The following is a 22,331-nucleotide window of genomic DNA, read 5'->3' as shown; positions in this document are numbered from 1 at the left end:
CCTCATTAAACTGGTTCATAAAAGAATCCTATTAAAACCAATACAAATAATAAACCTTGAAAATGCCACTTTAACTTCTAAGAGGGTGGTGAAGATATGCTACAGTAACAGTCTTCCCACTTGTAGGGTAATTTTGAGAGTCTGAATTTTTCCAGGCCAAGCAGCACCTCACAACTGAATATAAGATGTGTTTGATTCAAGCCTGTGCCTCTTATAGTCAGTGACCCCAAGAACTGATCCCTCATCATGCCAGAATACCCAACCAAAAGGTTGATATCTTCAATCACTTAATTAATAGGTAATTTTCACAGAGAGGCTGGATACCTAAATCCACCAAGTCGTCTTCTTCATCCCAGGAAAATCCAACTTGTTTCATATGCTCATTTCACTAAATGAAACTTTGGCCAAACTGTATGTAGATGGTAAGTGGATCCAACGTAAAAACAATCATGAAAAAGTAATTTTTTTCCCTTTTAAATCTCAGAGGTGGCTGCAGAAGGCCCTGAGTTTGCAAGGCCTTCAGCTTCCCTAGCCCCCCAGATGGTGCTGCGGCCTGTCCTCCCAGGAGGGCACCCCCAACCCCCTGGCCTGCCAGCTGCACCGCTGCCTTAGGCTGGTCTTTCTTCCCAGCCTCCCCTTATTTTCTGTTACCTCTCCCTGTTCTCCCAAACTTCTTCCTCACTCAGGTTTCACACCTGTTTGTGATCTGGAGATAAAATTCATATAGACAGACATTTGTGTCTCAGCCAAGGGTGACTAATTCATTCTTGATTATGGATCTCAGAGAACTGGGGTGATGCATCTCAGATGTCTGTACGCTCCAGTTCAATAGTTTCTCAGTTTTTCTGACCTGGAAAGCATAAGGGAGTCCTCTACTAAGAACTTTTGTTTTACCGTTTATCCTATGAGCCATGCAGTGACTGTTATCACTAACACAATGGTCATTCAATAGATAGTTGGAATCCCTGTAGTGTTTCTTCTTGCTCATTTTAATGAGTGTGATTTCTGCTTCCCCTCCCACTCAATATTTCTTGTACCCTTTTATTGAGTCCTCAGCCTTTAGATTCTAGACCAATTGTTCTCACACTGCCTGCATCAGAACACTGGGAGGGCTTTGATACTCAGGTTGCTGGACTTCCATTCCCAGAGTTGCCAGTTTGGTAACCAAGGGGTGAAGCCAAGGAATTTGTATTTCCAATAAATTCCCAAGTGATCTTGATACTACTGGGAACCATTGCTCTAGAAAGAAGAGAAACTAAAGGAGTTACAGGATCCATTGTGAGAGTGCGTTACAATCTCTACTTTAACCCCTTTCCAGCTGGGTGGAGTATCAGCTGACAAAGCTCCCTAAAGTTCAGTTTTTTACTACTAAAATGAGTTTAACAAAACATCCCCAGCAGGCTGTTAAAAGGAAGAAATGAGATCATGCTTAATAAGCATTTGAAAGAAAAGTTGTTGTGATGGGTGTTTTATTGTTATTGTTTTATTTCTTCTTTAGAACTCAATTTTCAGGACTACTAATTGAATCATAAAAGATCCTTTAAGCACTCAATTTAGTTAAGGAAAGTGTGTGTGTTTTTGGAAAATAAGAAAATAAAATCCCTTTTGGAGGATTTTGACAAAATAATGAATTTAAAATTCATCTGGATGTTGCCAGAAAGTTTAGAAAGAAGGCTCCTCTTTTTATTAGTGTTTTGTCCCATCAAATATTAAAGTGGTTTACAATGTCCTGCTAATCAAAACAACACAGTATTGGCTTAGGAAAAGACAAAAAGTTTAAAGAGTAGAATAAACATTCATATGTATATGATTTCAAGTCAATGAAGGAAGCATTAAATAATGTTGGAGAAATTAGCATTGATTTAAAAGAAACTTTGCTGATTGCTTCTATCACACAAGAATAATTCCTAGATGGGTTTCTAAAACCTAAAAAGTATCAAAATTTCTTTCAATGTTTGTGATAGAGTGTGATGTTTGTATAATTATGAGGAATAAAAAGAAATAAAGGAAAAAGATATCATATTTGAATTAAATTGAATTTAAATGTCTATTTGAAAAAAGGTGTTTATTTTGAATAATAAAGTGGAAAACAATAATGAGGGAAAAACAACCTAGAGACAATTATTTGAATCATACAGATAAAAATTAATGACAAAACCATCTTTTCAAAGTAATAAAACAAAATGTAAAGTAACACAAACACTTTATTCAAAGTAATAAAGCAAAATGATGCAACAGAAAAACAGGCAAAACATACCAATAGACCATTCAGAACAGAAAGAAGAAACATAAAATCCTTACCCCAAGATGGGCAAGATTTAGTATTGTTAATATTTAACCTGATCAATGGAAGCTGATCATTGCCACCTAATGTTCTTGGAAATGCAAGTTTATGCAAATTTGGGGAGCAAACTAAAAATCACATACATTTGGAAACAACAAGTGTACTTCCAGAAACGTATGCACTAAAACTACTTTCAGGTAGGCACAATAATAAGTTCACAGGAATGTTTATTGAGGCCTTTCTGTTAATACTGAAGCATTAAAAGTGGTCTAAATGTGCTTCAGCAGGGAAATGGTTGACCATATTCTGGTACATTCACAATATGGGGTACCATATAAAAGATAGGGCCTGAACATCCAGCAAAATGAAAACAGATACTGTGAAAAAAAACACCTGCAAGATAAATACAGCAAAAATCAATCTGAAGGCATAGTTTAACTTGCAAGAAATTAAGAAATATTCACAGGGGCCAAAAAGAGAGAATTAGAAAACTTGAATGTTAGGCAAGCCCCAGGATACTCTGAGGGACTTCCCAGATGACCCTAGTGGTAAAGAAGCCTCCTGCCAATGCAGGAGACATAAGAGATATAGATTTCATCCTTGGGTCTGGAAGATCCCCTGGAGGAGGGCATGGCAATACACTCCAGTATTCTTGCCTAGGAAATCCCATGGACAGAGGAGCCAGGTGAGTTATAGTCCATGGGGTTGCAAAAGAGTTGGACATGACTTAGTGACAAAACAACAACAGGATGCTCTGAAGGCATTTGTTTACAGCAGTAATTGGAAACAGGGAGAGGAGGCAAGGCTGTGGCTGTGGCATGGTGGGGATCTGGGGTTGGTACTTCTGAACAGAGCAGTTCCTGGGGCTGGATCTTCACTGAGAAAAGAGTTTTCTGGAGATTGACATCTGATAGCAAAGGGAGGAGAAAAAGACTCATCTGTCTCAAACTGGACTCTGGGAGAAAAATGTAAAAGAATTCCTAAATCAAAAAAGGCTAAAACAAATCAACAGAAAAACGGGAAAGATGAAATTTGCAGGAGTCAAAAATAGTCAAAACTGTGTGAAAAAAATGATTACATGCACTGGTGATTAGAAAATCACAATGTAAAACAAAAATGGAACTTCTGTCAGCTGGGCAATTATTACAAATCAGAAGATACCTATTATCTTAGTCTGTATGGGCTGTTAAAACAATGTTAAAATAAATGCCACAGATTGAGTGGTTTATAAACAGAAGACATTCATTGCTCACAAGTCTGAGGCTGGAAGACCAAGGTCAGGGTGCAGCATGGTCAGGTGAGGGCCCTCATCCAGGTCTCAGCCTTCTCGCTCTGTCCTCATGTGGTGGAAGGGGCAAGGGAGCTCTCTGGAACTCTCTGAGATGGGCACTAATTCTGCCCATGAGGGCTCCACTCTTATGACTTCAGTCCCTCCCAAACAGAGCACCTATAATGGGAGAATAAAGTGGAACAATTGCATTGGACAATAAAATGGTAATAACTGGGTAATTTTAAGACATAATTTCTTATGGTTCAGCAGTCCATGTCTGCACTCACACCTTTGAGGAGCTCTCATTCAGGGACATGGTACACTTACAGGAATGATAGTAGCATTTACCACAGCAAAAGTTAGAAATAACCTAAATATCCAATAAGAGAAGAATGCATAAGCACAGTATGGTGGAATCAGATAGTATTTTGCAGTGAAAATTAAGGAACTAGGGTGACATATCCACCCAAGTGGCCCCTACAACGTACTTTTGAATGAGAAGTATAAATTGTAGAGGAATGCATACAATGTGATGCCATTCCTATAAACGTTATAAACAGGCAAGCACTACAGCATACTGCTCAGCAGCACATACACTGCTATGCTCATGGCAAAAATAAATACAAAGAAATGCATGAGGGTGATAGACCCAAATTTAGAATAACAGCTATCTTTAATGGGGCTGTGAGTAGGTGTTGTTGTTGTCAGGTAAGCAACGTGGAACAGATCCATGTTTTCAGGCATATAGCCACTGTAACAACCGTTCAGAGGTGCATAATGATAAAAAAGTCAACAAATCTCAGAATGTTTTCAGTCCCCACAATAACAATCATACAGGTTATGCAGGAACCTGAAGAAAGATCTCGCTGTTATAATATGACAATACGAATGAGAGGTGTCAATATTTATGCTACATTAAAAAATACAAGAAGAAGCATGTGGCCAAAGATTGAAATGTAATATGCAGAAATGGAGGTAGTTTTTCTGTTAAGGTGGTCTATGAATAATTAAAATTATTTTTACTATTGATATACTGTATTCTCAATTTGTAATCATTTAAAGATCATGGCATCTGGTCCCATCACTTCATGGGAAATAGATGGGGAAACAGTGGAAACAGTGTCAGACTTTATTTTTTGGGGCTCCAAAATCACTGCAGATGCTGATTGCAGCCATGAAATTAAAAGATGCTTACTCCTTGGAAGGAAAGTTATGACCAGCCTAGATAGCACATTAAAAAGCAGAGACATTACTTTGCCAACCAAGGTCCGTCTAGTCAAGGCTATGGTTTTTCCCGTGGTCATGTATGGATGTGAGAGTTCGACTGTGAAGAAAGCTGATCGCCGAAGAATTGATGCTTTTGAACTGTTGTGTTGGGGAAGACTCTTGAGAGTCCCTTGGACTGCAAGGAGATCCAACCAGTCCATTCTAGAGATCAATCCTGGGTGTTCATTGGAAGGACTGATGCTAAAGCTGAAACTCCAATACTTTGGGCACCTCATGCGACGAGTTGACTCACTGGAAAAGACTCTGATGCTGGGAAAGGTTGGGGGCGGGAGGAGAAGGGGACGACAGAGAATGAGATGGCTGGATGGCATCACCGACTCGATGGACATGAGTTTGAGTGAACTCCGGGAGTTGGTGATGGACAGGGAGGCCTGGCGTGCTGTGATTCATGGGGTCGCGGAGAGTCGGACACGACTGAGCAACTGAACTGAACTGAACTGAATCATTTAAAAAGCTTACCTAAGAATCAAATAAAAGACCCCAAAGACTCTGAGTAGTGATCTGAAACTCAGTAGAAATCGAATAACCTGTTCTTCAGAGCACTCACAGCTCAGAGCCACCAAAGGACATGAAAGGGTTGAAGCATCTAAATAGAGGAGTGCATAATTTTTGTTATGGATGAAATGTATGTAGGACACGTTTCAGAAACTTTTATGTAAACATGAAATCACTTAAAGATAAAATGTGCAAATATTCATGAAGAAAAAGTAAACATGGACCAAAGATCCTAAAAAAAATAAGAGTATTGAAGAATTATTAAAACACAAGGCCTCTTCTAGAGCTTCTATCATTAAACAAATATGATACTGTCGCTCACACCTGTCAGGATGGCTATTATCAAAAAGCCAAAATAGAGATGTTGGTGAGGATGTGGAAAAATTGGAGCTCCTGCATGATGGGAATACAAAATGGTGCTGCCAGTATGGAACACAGGATGGAGGTTCCTCAAAAAATTAAATAGAATTCTACTTTTGGGTATTTATCCAAGAGAATTGAAATCAAGATCTCAAAGAGATATTAACACTCTATATTGTAGCACTATTCATAATATCCAAGATGTGAATGCAACCTTCATATCCTTGGCACATGAATGGATAAAGAAAATGTACTACATACATATAATGGCACAATATTCCACCTTAAAAAAGAAGTTATTTTGTAAGATGCATGAAACTTGAGGACCTTATGCTAAATAAAATAAGCCATCACATAAAGACAAATACTGCATGATTCTACACACATGAGGTATCCAAAATAGGCAAATCCATAGAACCAAAGAGTGGCACGGTGGTCCCCAGAGACTGGAGGAGTCAGTAATCAACAGGCAAAACGTTCTAGTTCAGCAAATAGCTGTGAGAAGAAGGGAAGCGAAAAGCAAAGGAGAAAAGGAAAGATATACCCAATTGAATGCAGAGTTCCAAAGAACAGCAAGGAGAGATAAGAAAGCCTTTCTCAGTGATCAATGCAAAGAAATAGAGGAAAACAACAGAATGGGAAAGACTAGAGATCTCTTCAAGAAAATTAGAGATACCAAGGGAACATTTCATACAAAGATGGACACAATAAAGGGCAGAAATGGTATGGACCTAACAGAAGCAGAAGATATTAAGAGGTGGCAAAAATACACAGAAAAACTGTACAAAAAAGATCTTCACGACTCAGATAATCACGATGGTGTGATCACTCACCTAGAGCCAGACATCTTGGAATGTGAAGTCAAGTGGGCCTTAGGAAGCATCACTATGAACAAAGCTAGTGGAGGTGATGGAATTCCAGTTGAGCTACTTGAAATCCTAGAACACAATGCTGTGAAAGTGCTGCACTCAATATGCCAGCAAATTTGGAAAACTCAGCAGTGGCCACAGGACTGGAAAAGGTGAGTTTTCATTCCAATCCCAAAGAAAGGAAATGCCAAAGAATGCTCAAGCTACTGCACAATTGCACTCATTTCACATGCTAGTAAACTAATGCTTAAAATTCTACAAGCCAGGCTTCAGCAATATGTGAACTGTGCACTTCCAGATGTTCAAGTTGGTTTTAGAAAAGGCAGAGGAATCAGAGATCAAATTGCCAACATTCATTGGATCATTGAAAAAGCAACAGAGTTCCAGAAAAACATCTATTTCTGCTTTATTTACTATGCCAAGACCTTTGACTATATGGATCACAATAAACTGTGGAAAATTCTGAAAGAGTTGGAAATACCAGACCACCTGACCTGCCTCTGGAGAAACCTGTATGCAGGTCAGGAAGCAACAGTTAGAACTGAACATGGAACAACAGACTGGTTCCAAATAGGAAAAGGAGTACATCAAGGCTGTGTATTGTCACCCTGCTTATTTAACTTATATGCAGAGTACATCATGAGAAGCGCTGGGCTGGAGGAAGCACAAGCTGGAATCAAGATTGCTGGGAGAACTATCAATAACCTCAGATATGCAGATGACACCACCCTTATGGCAGGAAGTGAAGAAGAACTAAAAAGCCTCTTGATGAAGGTGAAAGAGGAGAGTGAAAATGTTAGCTTAGAGCTCAACATTCAGAAAACTGAGATCATGGCATCTGGTCCCATCACTTCATGGGAAATAGATGGGGAAACAGTGGAAATAGTGGCTGACTTTATTTTTCTGGGCTCCAAAATCAGTGCAGATGCTGATTGCAGCCATGAAATTAAAAGACGCTTACTTTTTGGAAGGAAATTTATGACCAACCTAGACAGCGTATTAAAAAACAGAGACATTACTTTGTCAACAAAAGTCCGTCTAATCAAGGCTATGGTTTTTCCCGTGGTCATGTATGGATGTGAGAGTTGGACTTTAAAGAAAGCTGAGCACCGAAGAATTAATGCTTTTAAACTGTGGTGCTGGAGAAGACTCTTGAGAGTCCCTTGGACTGCAAGGAGGTCCAAACAGTCCATCCTAAAGGAGATCAGTCCTGGGTGTTCATTGGAAGGACTGATGTTGAAGCTGAAACTCCAATACTTTGGCCACCTGATGCGAAGAGCTGACTCATTGGAAAAGACCCTAATGCTGGGAAAGATTGAGGGCAGGAGGAGAAGGGGATGACAGAGGATGAGATGGTTGGATGGCATCACCGACTCGATGGACATGGGTTTGGGTGGATTCTGGGAGTTGGCGATGGACAGGGAGGCCTGAAGTGCTGCGGTTCATGGGGTCGCAAAGGGTCCGACATGACTGAGCGACTGAAATGAACTGAACTGAACTAAGAGAAACCCTACAGACATGCTTTATAACATCATACTTATAGTCAACAATAATGTACTGTACACTGAAAATTTCTTAGGAAATCTACTGAAATCATGTTAAGTATTTACATCACAAGGAAATATTCGTGTTTGGTTGCACCAGATGGTATGTGGGATCTTAGTTCCCTGACCAGGGATCAAACCTTCACCTGCTGCATTTGAAGCATGGAGTCTTAACAACTCGATCTACCAGGGAAGTCCTGATAAATTTTTTTTTTAAAGTACATAATTCTGGCACATGAATAGCTTGACCACTGGAAAAGAATAGAAAGTTCAGAAACAGACCCAAATATGTACAGGAATTGGCCTCAAGAAACCACAGAAAGTAAGCATATGATAAAGTAAATTACAGTGGAAAAGATCAACTTTTAAATAGATGGTGTTGGAAAAATTGGATAACCTTTGACGAAGAGAACACAGTATCTATATGCAAACCATGCTTCATAATAAACTCCACATGTGTCATCTATTTTGGTGAGCTTATGGTTTTACTGGTCCACTCTCACAGCTCTTGGAAAGGGCCCAGATGCAGTGGCATGTGGCAGGTGCTGAGGGCTTACTTTCTCAGCCGCACCCCCACTAAACATACCCAGGGCTCTCTGCAGTGTTGGGTAGTTCCACAACTTGCACGGAGACAGCACGAGATACCCTGGAACATCTTGCGCCAGAAAGCAGGGAAGAGCTGAAAGAGTGATGAGGACATGTCAAAAGAACAGAGAACAACTGCTTGATGGGTTAAATTCCCAGTCATGTCTGCCTCTTTGTGACCCCACAAACTATGCAGTGTGGAATTCTCTAGGCCAGAATACTGGAGTGGGCAGCTGTTCCCTTCTCCAGGGGATCTTCCCAACCCAGGAATTGAACCCAGGTCTCCCACGTTGCAGACAGACTATTTACCAGTTAAATCACCAGGGAAGCCCAAGAATATTGGAGTGGGTAGCCTATTCCTTCTCCAGTGGATCTTCCTGACCCAGGAATTGAACCAGGGTCTCCTGCATTGCAGGCAGATTCTTTACCAGCTGAGCTACCTGGGAAGCCCCAATTCCAGATAACATTGTACAAACGCAAGCCCATGTGTGGGTCGGCGACAAATAGTCTTGAGAAATGTCCCAGGATCTGATTGCTTCTTTGTCATTTTTTATATTCAATATGCTATAATCTATTAATAGATTAATATTAATAGATCAATATTAATAGATTAATATTAATATGCTATAATCTATTATTAATCTATTAATAGATTATAGCATATTGAATATAAAAAATGACAAAGAAGCAATCAGATCCTGGGACATTTCTCAAGACTATTTGTCGCCGACCCACACTTGGGCTTGCTTGCCTCGAATACAGTAAAGCCAACCTCTTGACATGGGGGTGTGGCAAAGAAGAGTGCAGCTTTCACCTCAGGGCCAAGTGAGGGGAATGGGCAGCTCATGCTCAAAAGACCCAAACTCCTCGATGGCTTTTAAAGACAGTGTGAGTGAGAGGGTCACAGTTTGTGTATAATTCTTTGCAATCCCACTCCTGGACATATACCCGGAAAAAACTGTAATTCAAAAAGATACACAAATCCTTATGTTCACAGCAGCAGTATTTACAACAGCTAAGACATAGAAACAACTTAAATGTCCATCGACAGACAGATAGATAAAGAAGATGTGGCATATATATATACAATGGAATATTACTCAGCCATAAAAAAGAATGGGATAATGCCATTTGCAGCACCATGGATGGACTTAGGGATTATCATACTAAGTGAAGTCAGAGAAAGAAAATTGTCAGATGATATCATTGATATGTGGAATCTAAAATACAACACAAATGAACTGATCTATAAAACAGAAGCAAATAAGAGAACACACTTATGGATGCCAAGGGGAAGAGGATGAGGGAGGAATGGACTGGGAGTTTGGGATTCGTATATACAAAATATTACAAATAGAAAAGATAAGCAACAAGGTCTTACTGTACAGCACAAGGAACTATGTCAAATATCCTGCGATAAACTAGAATGGAAAAGAATATGAAAAAATGTACATCTTTTTATAACTGAGTCACTTTTATGTATAGCAGTAATTAACAAAACATTATAAATCAACCATACTTCAATAAAATTAAGAGAAAACAAGCAAATTAAAAGGAAAAAAAAACCCTATTCTATGATTAGTCGATGGTGAGGTAACGTGATGTTTTGGGAATCTCATTCATCAATCTTCTGGTTCCAGCTTGACTGGAGTCTATGCACTTGTGGACAGTATGCAGTTAACTTCTTCCACCTGATAGGGGTTTCTTCAAAACAGCTCATGGGTATGGCTCCGGATATTGCTTTCAGCCCGCCAGGAGGAACTGAAAGTCTTTGACTTTGTTTTATGGCTAAACTATTATCAATTTGCATTATTTGACTATTTTCTTTGTTTATGCATTTTTCACTTCACTGATTAAATCTGATCTTTGGAACTTGGGGAAGGCATAAGAGGATAAAGCTTTTTACTTTTATGAAAAAAAGATCCTGTCTGTCCCGGGGAAGGCTCTTCAGGGCCCTGCTAGGTTTTACTGTTGACTTGGACTCTTCAAAAACTGTCAGTCATGAAAAGCAAACAAAAAAGCTGATAATGTCTAAGGTAAAGGAGACTAAAGAGACATGACCACTAAATACAATTTATAATTCTTGACTGGATCTTGTTAAAAAAATACAGTTAGAAAGGATATCTTCGTAGACCATAAACTGTATATTAAACATTATTGTACCACTGTTAAATTTCTAGGTTATGGTAATGATGCGTTTATGTCAGAGAATGTCCTGGTTCAAAGAGAGGTTTGGAATATGACTAGTGGTGAGGTATTATGAAATGCAAGGTGTGTGTGTTTGAGAGATGGGGGACAGCTGGGTACAGCACAGGTGGGAAAATGTAAGCAATCGGTGGGTCTAGATGAAGGATATGTGGTGTTCACTGAACTGTTCTTTCGGTTTCTCATTGTTGTTCAGTTACTCAGTTGTGTCCGACTCTTTGCGACCCCATGGACTGCAGCATACCAGGCTTCCCTGTCCTTCAGCATCTCCCAGAGGTTGCTCAAACTCATGTCCATTGAGTTGGTGATGCCATCCAACCATCTCGTAGCTTTGCAATTTTTCAAAATAAAAAGTGGAGGAACAAAAGACAAAAAAATTTCACCATCAAATCATCATTTATATATACATAGATATTTATAGATCATGCAATTACTTCAAATTCCTTATAAATTAAGGCAAATATAAGGAATAAAAATCTAAGTACATTAAGGAATAAATGATGTTAGTAGAAACCATCTGTCTCTACTTGACAAATGAAGATGTAGATCCACGAATAAATTAACTCTCATAAGGTCACCAACTAATGTGTATAAGATTCCACTTCTGTGAGCTTTATACAGCAACTGAACATCAAATACGGATCTTTGAATACTTGAAATGTTCTTTACAGGTTGCTGGCTTGAGGAAGCTCATTCTATTACCCTTTATGAGAGAGAACAGAGCTTTCAAGGATTTTGTTTTTATTCTTTATATATCTGCTATTTTTTGCTCACATTTCAACAGGGATTAAAATGTCAGTAGGAATGCTTTCTACTTCTTAACCCAGTTCTCCCTAAACTGGTAACATAGTTGAAAGTCCGTTAGATCTATTGAATAAGGCAATAATGATGGTGAAATGAACAATACAGCAAGAGTGTTAGAACAAGTTCTAACTAAGAGTTAATGTTTTGAAAATGTACAGAACATTTTCTGTTTCTCTGAGTTAAGCCAGAACTCATCTAAAACCCTGGACCATCATGGATTAACCCCATAGGCCAGGAGGAGGAAGCTGGCACAGGGCTTATTCCTCAAGTGTCCCTGTGTTTCAGAGTACAGATCCTGCTTTGTCCCCTACTGGCTGGGTGACTATGGGCAAGTTTCTCAGCCTCTGGCTTCAATTTCCTCATACATTTACTTCAGTTCAGTCACTCAGTCATGTCAGACTTGTGGCGACCCCATGGATTGCAGCACACCAGGCCTTCCTGTTCATCACCAACTCCCAGAGTTTTCTCGAACTCATGTCCATTGAGTCAGTGATGCGATCCAACCATCTCATCCTCTGCTATCCCCTTCTCCTCATGCCTTCAGTCTTTCCCAGAATCAGGGTATTTTCCAATTAGTTACTTCTTAGCATCAAGTGGCCAAAGTATTGGAGTTTCACCTTCAACATAAGTCCTTCCAATGAACAACCAGGACTGATCTCCTTTAGGATTGACTGGTTGGACTTCCTTGAAGTCCAAGGGACTCTCAATAGTCTCTCCAACACCACAGATCAAAAGCATCAGTTGTCTGGTGCTTAGATTTCTTTATAGTCTAACTCTCACATCCATACGTGACTACTGGAAAAACCATAGCTTTGACTAGACTGACTTTTGTCTGCAAAGTAATGTCTCTGCTTTTTAATATGCTGTCTAGGTTGGTTATAACTTTTCTTCCAAGGAGCAAGCATCTTTTAATTTCATGGCTGCAATCAGCATCTGCACTGATTTTTGAGCCCCCCAAAATAAAGTCTGTCACTGCTTCCACTGTTTTCCCATCTATTTCTCATGAAGTGATGGGACCAGATGCCATGATCTTAGATTTCTGAATGCTGAGTTTTAAGTCAATTTCTTCACTCTCCTCTTGTACTTTCATCAAGAGGTTCTTTAGTTCTTCTTCACTTTCTGCCATAAGGGTGGTGTCATCTGCATATCTGAGGTTACTGATATTTCTCGCAGCAATCTTGATTCCAGCTTGTGCTTCCTCCAGCCTAGCGTTTCTCTTGATATACTCTGCATGTAAGTTAAATAAGCAGGGTGACAATACATAGCCTTGATGGACTCCTTTTCCTATTTGGAATCAGTCTGTTGTTCCATGTCCAGTTCTAACTGTCGCTTCCTGACCTGTATACAGATTTCTCAAGAAGTAGGTCAGGTGGTCTGGTATTCCCATCTCTTCTAGAATTTTCCACAGGTCATTGTGATCCACACAGTCAAAGGCTTTGTCTGGAACTCTCTTGCTTTTTCGATGCTCCAACGTGTACATGGGAATAACAATGGTATCTGATTCATAGATTTATTGACAAGACTAAATGAGAATGCTCATGGCACAGGACTTTGTGCATAGTAAATGCATAGTTATTTTTTCTTTTTTAAGCTCCACCTCGTCAAGTAGATATTTCTCAAATGACTACATAGTTTAAAATAGTTTATATTTTACAGATATCATTGACTTTTCTACTTTCATATTTGTATATCATGATGACTGACTAGAAATTGTTGCACATAAAAGTAGACTAAATTTTTGACATTAAAGTGCATTTAACAAAAAGACCTCTATATTTGCTGTTCTTCCAGGATTTTCATTTTTGTCAATTCAATTTTAATGTATTTTCCCCCTATACTTCCCCCTGTACTTCCCTCGTGGCTCACACAGTAAAGAATGTGCCTGCAATGAGGAAGACCTGCATTTGATTCCTGAGTTGGGACGATTCCCTGGAGAAGAGAACGGCTATCCACTCCAGTATGCTTGCCTGGGGAACCCTATGGACAGAGTAGCCTGAGAGGTTACAGTCCATGGGGTTGCAAAGAGTTGGACATGACTGAACGACTTTCACTTTCTACTTTTCCCCCTATATATTAATATAATATCAAGAAATACCAACCATATAAATAAATAAGCCAAAGTAAGTTTGCAATAACCTCAGGTGACACCACCCTTATGGCAGAAAACAAAGAGGAACTAAAGAGCCACTTGATGAAATTGAAAGAGGAGAGTGAAAAAGCTGGTTTAAAACTCAACATTCAACAAGGGAAGATCATGGCATCCGGTCCCAACATTTCATGGCAAATAGATGGGGAAACAATGGAAACAGTGACAGTCTTTATTTTCTTGGGCTCCAAAATCACTGCAGATGGTGACTGCAGCCATGAAATTAAAAGACGCTTGCTTCTTGGAAGAAAAGTTATGACAAACCTAGACATCATATTAAGAAGCAAAGACATTACTTTGCAGACAAAGGTCAGTCTAGTCAAGGCTATGGTTTTTCCAGTAGTCACGTATGGATTTGAAAGTTGTCCCATAAAGGAAGCTGAGCGCTGAAGAATAGAGGCTTTTGAACTGTGGTGTTGGAAAAGAATCTTAAGAGTCCCTTGGACTGCAAGGACATCAAACCAGGCAATTGTAAAGGCAATCAGTCCTGAATATTAATTGGAAAGACTGATGATGAAGCTGAAGCTCCAGTACTTTGGCCACTGATGCGAAGAAGTGACTGATTGGAAAAGACCCTGATACTGGGAAAGATTGAAGGTGGGAGGAGAAGGGACCGACAGAGGATGAGATGGTTGGATGGCATCACCAACTCGATGGAGATGAGTGTGAGTAAGCTCGGGTAGTTGTTGATGGACAGGGAAGACTTGTTTGCTGCAGTCCATGGGGTCGTGGAGTTGGACACTACTGAGTGACTGAACTGAACTGAACTGAACTGGAGGTTTTTTCCAAACATTTTAGATTGAAACTAGTGCTTCAGTGATACTTTTACCTCAAGGGTTTTTTTTTTTTTTCCTCCCAAGAAGAAATTTTACGTTTGACTGACTATTACAATGTATTTAAGAATTTGGAGTTGACACAGGTATTTAGCAGTGGCAGTCAGGTTCAACAAGAAGAGTGTGTACCGTCTCAGCTCGGGCTCCTGTTCCGACTGCTTCCTGGCTCTTTACTTCTTGTGAAACCACTCTGCATGTTGGTGCATTTATTCATCCTTCTGTTAGTACTTATCATGCACCTCCTCTGCTCGGCGCTCAGGAGAAGATGTAAGAGGAGGCCCTATTGTCTAGGAAGAGCCAGTGTAATTAAGACTCATACACATAAACAGGTATCTTAGAATGGATGATAATGCATCAATGGCCAAAATGAATGGTGTAGGTAAGTGAAGATTAGCGAAGCCAGGAATAGGCAGAAATACGGCTCTGTTTGTGATGAATGAGTTCTTTACGAAAGGATGAGCTGGCTTGTGAATTCAATGCAGTCCTGGCAGAATTCTGATAGGACCTGTGGGAATTGCCTAAGGAGAGATTCTTAGTAACTGACCTGGCCCTTTGGAGGGTTCTTTGTTCCCACACCCTCTGAAGCCAGAGCTGGGCATTCGAACAGACTAGCTTCTCCAAACCTTCACGTTTCTGCTTTCTTACCCTTGAGGGTTTGAAAGCCTCTGCTTCTCTCGCGCGTCAGCATTAGATGCTTGTGGGCGAGGGCTGGGAGGGCCTTGCTTCCAGAAGTTCAGCCTGGGTGTTGGCCACACTGTCTGCCAGGGTTCACTGACGTTTGACCCTGTGCCCATGCTTTACATATGCTTCAAAACTGCTAGAGAATTACTATGTGAAACGCCCGGTAATTCCAATTAGGGCCTTGATGGTGGCTAGAAAGTTGACTGATAGTTGGGGAATGCACGTTTACAGTAGGTCTCAGGAAAGAATAACATGTGAGGAAACTAGGGATGGCTAGGTATTTCTCTTGGAATTAAGCTACTTAAAATCAAATGGTTTTTGTGTCAAGTTCCCTTGTAGGTGCCAAACATATGAAAATAACCTTCAAGGCATGATTTCTAATGAATATAAAATCTTGCTGTAAGCAATCTATCTCAGTGGAAATACTGGCCTCAGGAGAGAGAAACGAAAGAGAACTTACATATTGACATGAAAATTAGGATGATTTTTCCTCTGGTAATTTGTTTCCTGACCTGAGGAAATATTGGTGCATAAAGAGAATTACAGAAGCTACAATTTATTTTCTCTGAGCATGTGTTACTATAATACTACAAAAATGCAACCCCCTGAAAAACATTAATAAAGTAGTTCTAAAAATATCCATCACAAAATTGGTCAATACTTATTAAATATAATTAAAAAAAGAAGAGAAACAAACATCTGTTCAGTTCAGTTCAGTTCAGTCGCTCAGTCGTGTCCGACTCTCCATGGAATAGCCTAATTGGTTCCAAGTGTGAGCATGCGTGGGCTTTCCAGGGGGCACTAGTGGTATAGAATTTGCTTGCCAATGCAGGAAACGTAAGAGATGTGGGTTGGATCCCTGGGTTGGGAAGATCCTCTGAAGGAGGGCATGGCAACCCACTCCAGTGTTCTTTCTTTTTTCCTTTCTTAGGAGGAAGTGAAAATGCAGTCCACTCCAATATTCTTGCCTTGAGAATTCACAGAGAGAGGCGCCTGGCCGCTCCAACCCACAGGGTTGCACGGAGTTGGGCACGACTGAAGAGAGTTAGCACATATGTGAGCACGCATGTTTTCTGGGAGTGCTCTTTCCTCTTAAAAAGAAATACTGTATTTGTTCTTCAGAAGTTTATTCTAAGGACATAATGAAAACAAATGGAAACAGTTATGTGTGGTTAAAATAGTTTATTTTGTTAGATATTTACACCTCATCTATGGGCTTCCCTAGTAGCTCAGTTGGTAACGAATCTACTTGCAATGCAGGAAACCTGGGTTCAATTCCTGAGTTGGGAAGATCCCGTGGAGAAGGGAAAGGCTACCCATTCCAGTGTTCTTACCTGGAGAATTCCATGGACAGAAAACCTGGGGGGTTGTAGCTGGGATTGTGAAGAGTTGGACATGACTATGCAACTAACTTTCCTTTTCCTATGGGTTCCATAAGAAAACAAAATGGACATTTTAAAAGAAAGAAATAACTTTGAATCAATGAATTTAGAGGACTTAATTTTATTAAAAATCAGAAATATAGGATAAATGGTAAATGCAATCTAGATAGTTTAATTTTTGTTGTACTGGATTAGAGACTGTTTCATTTCCTACTCTTGCTGTCTTAGAAGGGTATTAACTGCCATGCAGAGCTTTGAGAAAGCAGCTGTGAACCTGGAGATTCCATTTGCCTGCCAATATTTTATGACCAGACAGATGTGTATGCAAATCACACCTGTTCTAATTCCAGAAGCCCTGCTTCAGTCAATCATTCTAACATAACTTCTGTCTCTAAGAAATGAAATGCACCAAAGAATATCGAGGGCTGGACAATAAAGGTGTCAACAGCTCCCCCACCAAGGGCACGGCTGAAAGCTATGGTCACATTTTCCGAGCTTTCCAGGACCCCAGGGAGCACTTCAGTGACGGATTAATGAAAACTGGGAGATGAGATGCCTGGCGGGTGTGTTGGAGGCACATCTTACTCTGAAGTAGTTTCTCTTTGCTCCTCTGTTCAGAAAAATCTCTAAGTGAAAATGGCCTTGCATGGAACACTAAGACAGGAAAATCTCATTTGGAAAGTCAAACTTGGGGGAAGGTAAAAGGTAAAATAACTGACATTTACCATTTTACTATTCTGATTACTCTTAAAATATTTTGATGTTGAATCTGGCACAAACCAGGTTTCATAATCCAGAAATGCAATTGCCACATTTCCTATAATAATATACTCATAAGGTAAGAAAATCTACTTTTATTAAAACACATCCCCAGAGACAATAGTTTAAGTTGAATCCAGAGTGTTAAAATTTTCTGAAGCATTTTTAATCACAGAAAAGCAAGTTGATTCTGAATTGATGATGGGCTTGTACATCTGTGTTCTGCCACCAGCCGGCTACTTCTCTGCCCTTAGCCTCATATTTTCTTTGCTTGGTGAAAGCAGGCTGTTCGGTATATGGTCAGAATTTACAGGGCTACATTTGGACTCCATGCAATTAGTTTTCACTGCATTCTTTGCAAATACTTGATTGTTGGTGACAGCAACTGTGTCTGTTTTAATTCACAGAAGCCATAGGCATGGCAGAGCCTCTGTGACCTGGCTGGCTGGCTCACCAAGAGCCAGAGTTCTTTGTTATTAAGAGTCTCACATCCTTTTTTCTCATACTTTCCTGTATCACCACTATAAAGTCTTTGATATAAATAGAGAGCATGCTCAGATCTTACAACGATATTCCAATTTTATCCAACGAGCTTACTCTGATCTTTTATTGATAAGTATTCTGCATCACTTTTGAGGACCTCAAAGTTTGTACCCAAGATGAAATCTCCATCAGTAAGATTCTACTACAATGTTCTTTTATTTATAAGGCATAAAATTCCAATTGCCTTGGAGACAAATTTGTGCAGAGTGCAGTCTCAAAAAAGCTACAGCTTAAGTTTTACAGTGTGGGGATCATTGTGATTCACCACATATACCTACATCTGTGCAGGAAAAAAAAAGGCCAGGTCCAACACAGCTTCCAAATCCTGGAACCATTTGTGGGACTGAAGCAATGGTGCTTTTGAAATCCAGCTGGACCTGGTCTTCTTGCTGTCATTTCTGGGAGGGTTGAGCAAGACCTGGGCCCCCCATCTTTGGTCCCGTGGGTTCAGACAGACTGGCAGTGCAGGACAGGATGGGGAGAAAGCATGACTGTGAAAATGGTCAGTAAAATGATTTCATCATTGAGCCTGCTAGAATCATAGAGATGCTTTTAGAGGAGCTTTTAAAATCTTTAGCTGTTTGCTTCTGGGCAAACTTATCCCTTGTTACTCTTGGTTTTCTGTTTCCTTTCCTCTCCTGTCTTCCCATACAAATCCTATACTGATATATATTTACCTAGTAGTGTAATAAAATAAAACTATTACAGTAGATTCACCTCAAACTATTAAAAATTTATCATATGTTCAGGCTGAGAGTTGGACATGCTCTTCAGCATTCACTGACTTCTCTGTCCTCTGAAATGATTTGGGGTTAGATCCATGAGCATACCACTCATGGCCCTGGTCTGTGGTATCAGAGCATGGAAAATGACATCTTTTTTTTTTTTTAATTTATTTTATTGGAGGAAAATTACCTTACATTAATATATTGGTTGGTTTTGCCATACATTGACATGAATCCGCCCCGGGTGTACATGTGCTCTCCCTCCCGAACCCCCCTCCCACCTCCCTCCTCCCCATATCCTCCCTCCATGTCATTCCCGTGCACCAGCCCCAGGCATCCTGTATCACGCGTCGAACCTGGACTGGTCACTTATGATAATATACATGCTACAATGCCGTTCTCCCCAATCATCCCACCTTCACCCTCTCCCACAGAGTCCCAAAGACTGTTCTTATGTCTATGTCTCTTTTGCAGTCTCGTATACAGGGTTCAGGTTTCCATCTTTCTAAATTCCATATATATGCATTAGTATACTGTATTGATGTTTTTCTTTCTGGCTTACTTCACTCTGTATAATAGGCTCCAATTTCATGTACCTCATTAAAACTGATTCAAATGCATTCTTCTTGATGGCTGAAAAATACTCCATTGTGTATATGTACCAAAGCTTTCGTATCCATTCATCTGCAGATGGACATCTAGGTTGCTTCCATGTCCTGGCTATTATAAACAGTGCTGCAATGAACATTGGAGTACATGTGTCTCTTTCAATTCTGGTTTCCTCGGTGTGTACGCCCAGGAGTGCGATTGCTGGATCATATGGCAATTCTATTTCCAGTTTTTTGAGGAATCTCCACACTGTTCTCCATAGTGGCTGTACTAGTTTGCATTCCCACCAACAGTGTAAGAGGGTTCCCTTCTCTCCACACCCTCTCCAGCATTTATTGCATGTAGACTTTTGGATAGCAGCCATTCTGACTGGCGTGAAATGGTATCTCATTGTGGTTTTGATTTGCATTTCTCTGATTATGAGGGATGTTGAGCATTTTTTCATGTGTTTGTTAGCCATCTTTATGTCTTCTTTGGAGAAATGTCTGTTTAGTTCTTTGGCCCATTTTTTGATTGGGTCACTTAGTTTTCTGGAATTGAGCTGCAGGAGCTGCTTGTATATTTTGGAGATTAATCCTTTATCAGTTGCTTCATTTGCTATTATTTTCTCCCATTCTGAAGGCAATCTTTTCACCTTGCTTAGAGTTTCTTTTGCTGTGCAGAAGCTTTTGATTTTAATTAGGTCCCATTTGTTTATTTTTGCTTTTATTTCCAATATTCTGGGAGGTGGGTCTTGGAGGATCCTGCTGTGATTTATGTCAGAGAGTGTTTTGCCTACGTTCTCCTCTAGGAGTTTTATAGTATCTGGTCTTACATTTAGCTCTCTAATCCATTTTGAGTTTATTTTGGTGTATGGTGTTAGGAAGTGTTCTAGTTTCATTCTTTTACAAGTGGCTGACCAGTTTTCCCAGCACCACTTGTTAAAGAGACTGTCTTTTCTCCATTTTATATTCTTGCCTCCTTTGTCGAAGATAAGGTGTCTATTGATGCGTGGGTTTATCTCTGGGCTTTCTATTTTGTTCCATTGATCTATATTTCTGTCTTTATGCCAGTACCATACTGTCTTGATGACTGTGGCTTTGTAGTAGAGCCTGAAGTCTGGCAGGTTAATTCCTCCAGTTCCATTTTTCTTCTTCAAGATTGCTTTGGCTATTCGAGATTTTTTGTATTTCCATACAAATTGTGAGATTATTTGTTCTAGTTCTGTGAAAAATATCGTTGGTAGCTTGATAGGGATTGCATTGAATGTATAAATTACTTTGGGTAGTATACTCATTTTCACAATATTTATTCTTCCAATCCATGAACACGGTATATTTCTCCATCTATTAGTGTCCTCTTTGATTACTTTCACTAGTGTTTTATAGTTTTTTATGTACAAGTCTTTTGTTTCCTTAGGTAGATATATTCCTAAGTATTTAATTCTTTTCGTTGCAACAGTGAATGGAATAGTTTCCTTAATTTCTCTTTCTATTTTCTCATTATTAGTGTATAGGAATGCAAGGGATTTCTGTGTGTTGATTTTATATCCTGCAACTTTACTGTATTCATTGATTAGCTCTAGTAGTTTTCTGGTAAAGTCTTTAGGGTTTTCTGCGTAGAGGATCATGTCATCAGTGAACAGTGAAAGTTTTACTTCTTCTTTTCCAATTTGTATTCCTTTTATGTCTTTTTCTGCTCTGATTGCTGTAGCCAAAACTTCCAGCACTATTTTGAATAGTAGCGGTGAGAGTGGGCACCCTTGTCTTATTCCAGACTTTAGGGGAAATGCTTTCAGTTTTTCACCATTGAGGATAATGTTTGCTGTGGGTTTGTCATATATAGCTTTTATTATGTTGAGATATGTCCCTTCTATTTCCACTTTCTGGAGAGTTTTTATCATAAATGGATGTTGTATTTTGTCAAAGGCTTTCTCTGCATCTATTGAGATAATCATATGATTTTTATTTTTCAGTTTGTTAATGTGGTGTATTACATTGATTGATTTGCGGATATTGAAGAATCCTTGCATTCCTGGGATAAAGTCCACTTGGTCATGATGTATGATCTTCTTAATATGTTGTTGGATTCTGATTGCTAGAATTTTGTTAAGGATTTTTGCATCTATGTTCATCAGTGATATTGGCCTGTAGTTTTCTTTTTTTGTGGGATCTTTACCAGGTTTTGGGATTAGGGTGATAGTGGCCTCATAGAATGAGTTTGGAAGTTTTCCTTCCTCAGCAATTTTCTGAAAGAGTTTGAGTAGAATAGGTGTTAGCTCTTCACTAAATTTTTGGTAGAATTCAGCAGTGAAGCCGTCTGGACCTGGGCTTTTGTTTGCTGGAAGCTTTCCGATTACTTCCTCTGTTTCCGTGCTTGTGATGGGTCTGTTCAGATTTTCTATTTCTTCCTGGTTCAGTTGTGGCAAGGTGTACTTTTCTAGGAATTTGTCCATTTCTTCCAAGTTATTCATTTTATTGCCATATAATTGCTGATCGTATTCTCTAATAATCCTTTGTATTTCTGTGTTGTCAGTTGTGATTTCTCCTTTTTCATTTCTAATTTTATTGATTTGGTTCTTCTCCCTTTGTTTCTTAATGAGTCTGGCTAGTGGTTTGTCAATTTTATTTACCTTCTCAAAGAACCAGCTTTTGGCTTTGTTGATTTTTGCTATTGTCTCTTTTGTTTCTTTTGCATTTATCTCTGCCCTAATTTTTATGATTTCTTTCCTTCTGCTAACCCTGGGGTTCTCCATTTCTTCCTTTTCTAGTTTCTTTAGATGTAGAGTTAGGTTATTTAGTTGACTTTTTTCTTGTTTCTTGAGGTGTGCCTGTATTGCTATGAACTTCCCCCTTAGCACTGCTTTTACAGTGTCCCAGAGGTTTTGGGTTGTTGTGTTTTCATTTTCATTCATTTCTATGCATATGTTAATGTCTCTTTTGATTTCTTCTATGATTTGTTCATTATTCAG

Source organism: Moschus berezovskii, chromosome 23, assembly GCF_049115385.1.
Source record: "Moschus berezovskii isolate FMDL1 chromosome 23, NW_MosBer_1.0, whole genome shotgun sequence".
Taxonomy (NCBI): Eukaryota; Metazoa; Chordata; class Mammalia; order Artiodactyla; family Moschidae; genus Moschus; species Moschus berezovskii.
The sequence above is the reverse complement of the archived record's forward strand: the minus strand, read 5'-3'. Positions refer to the sequence as shown.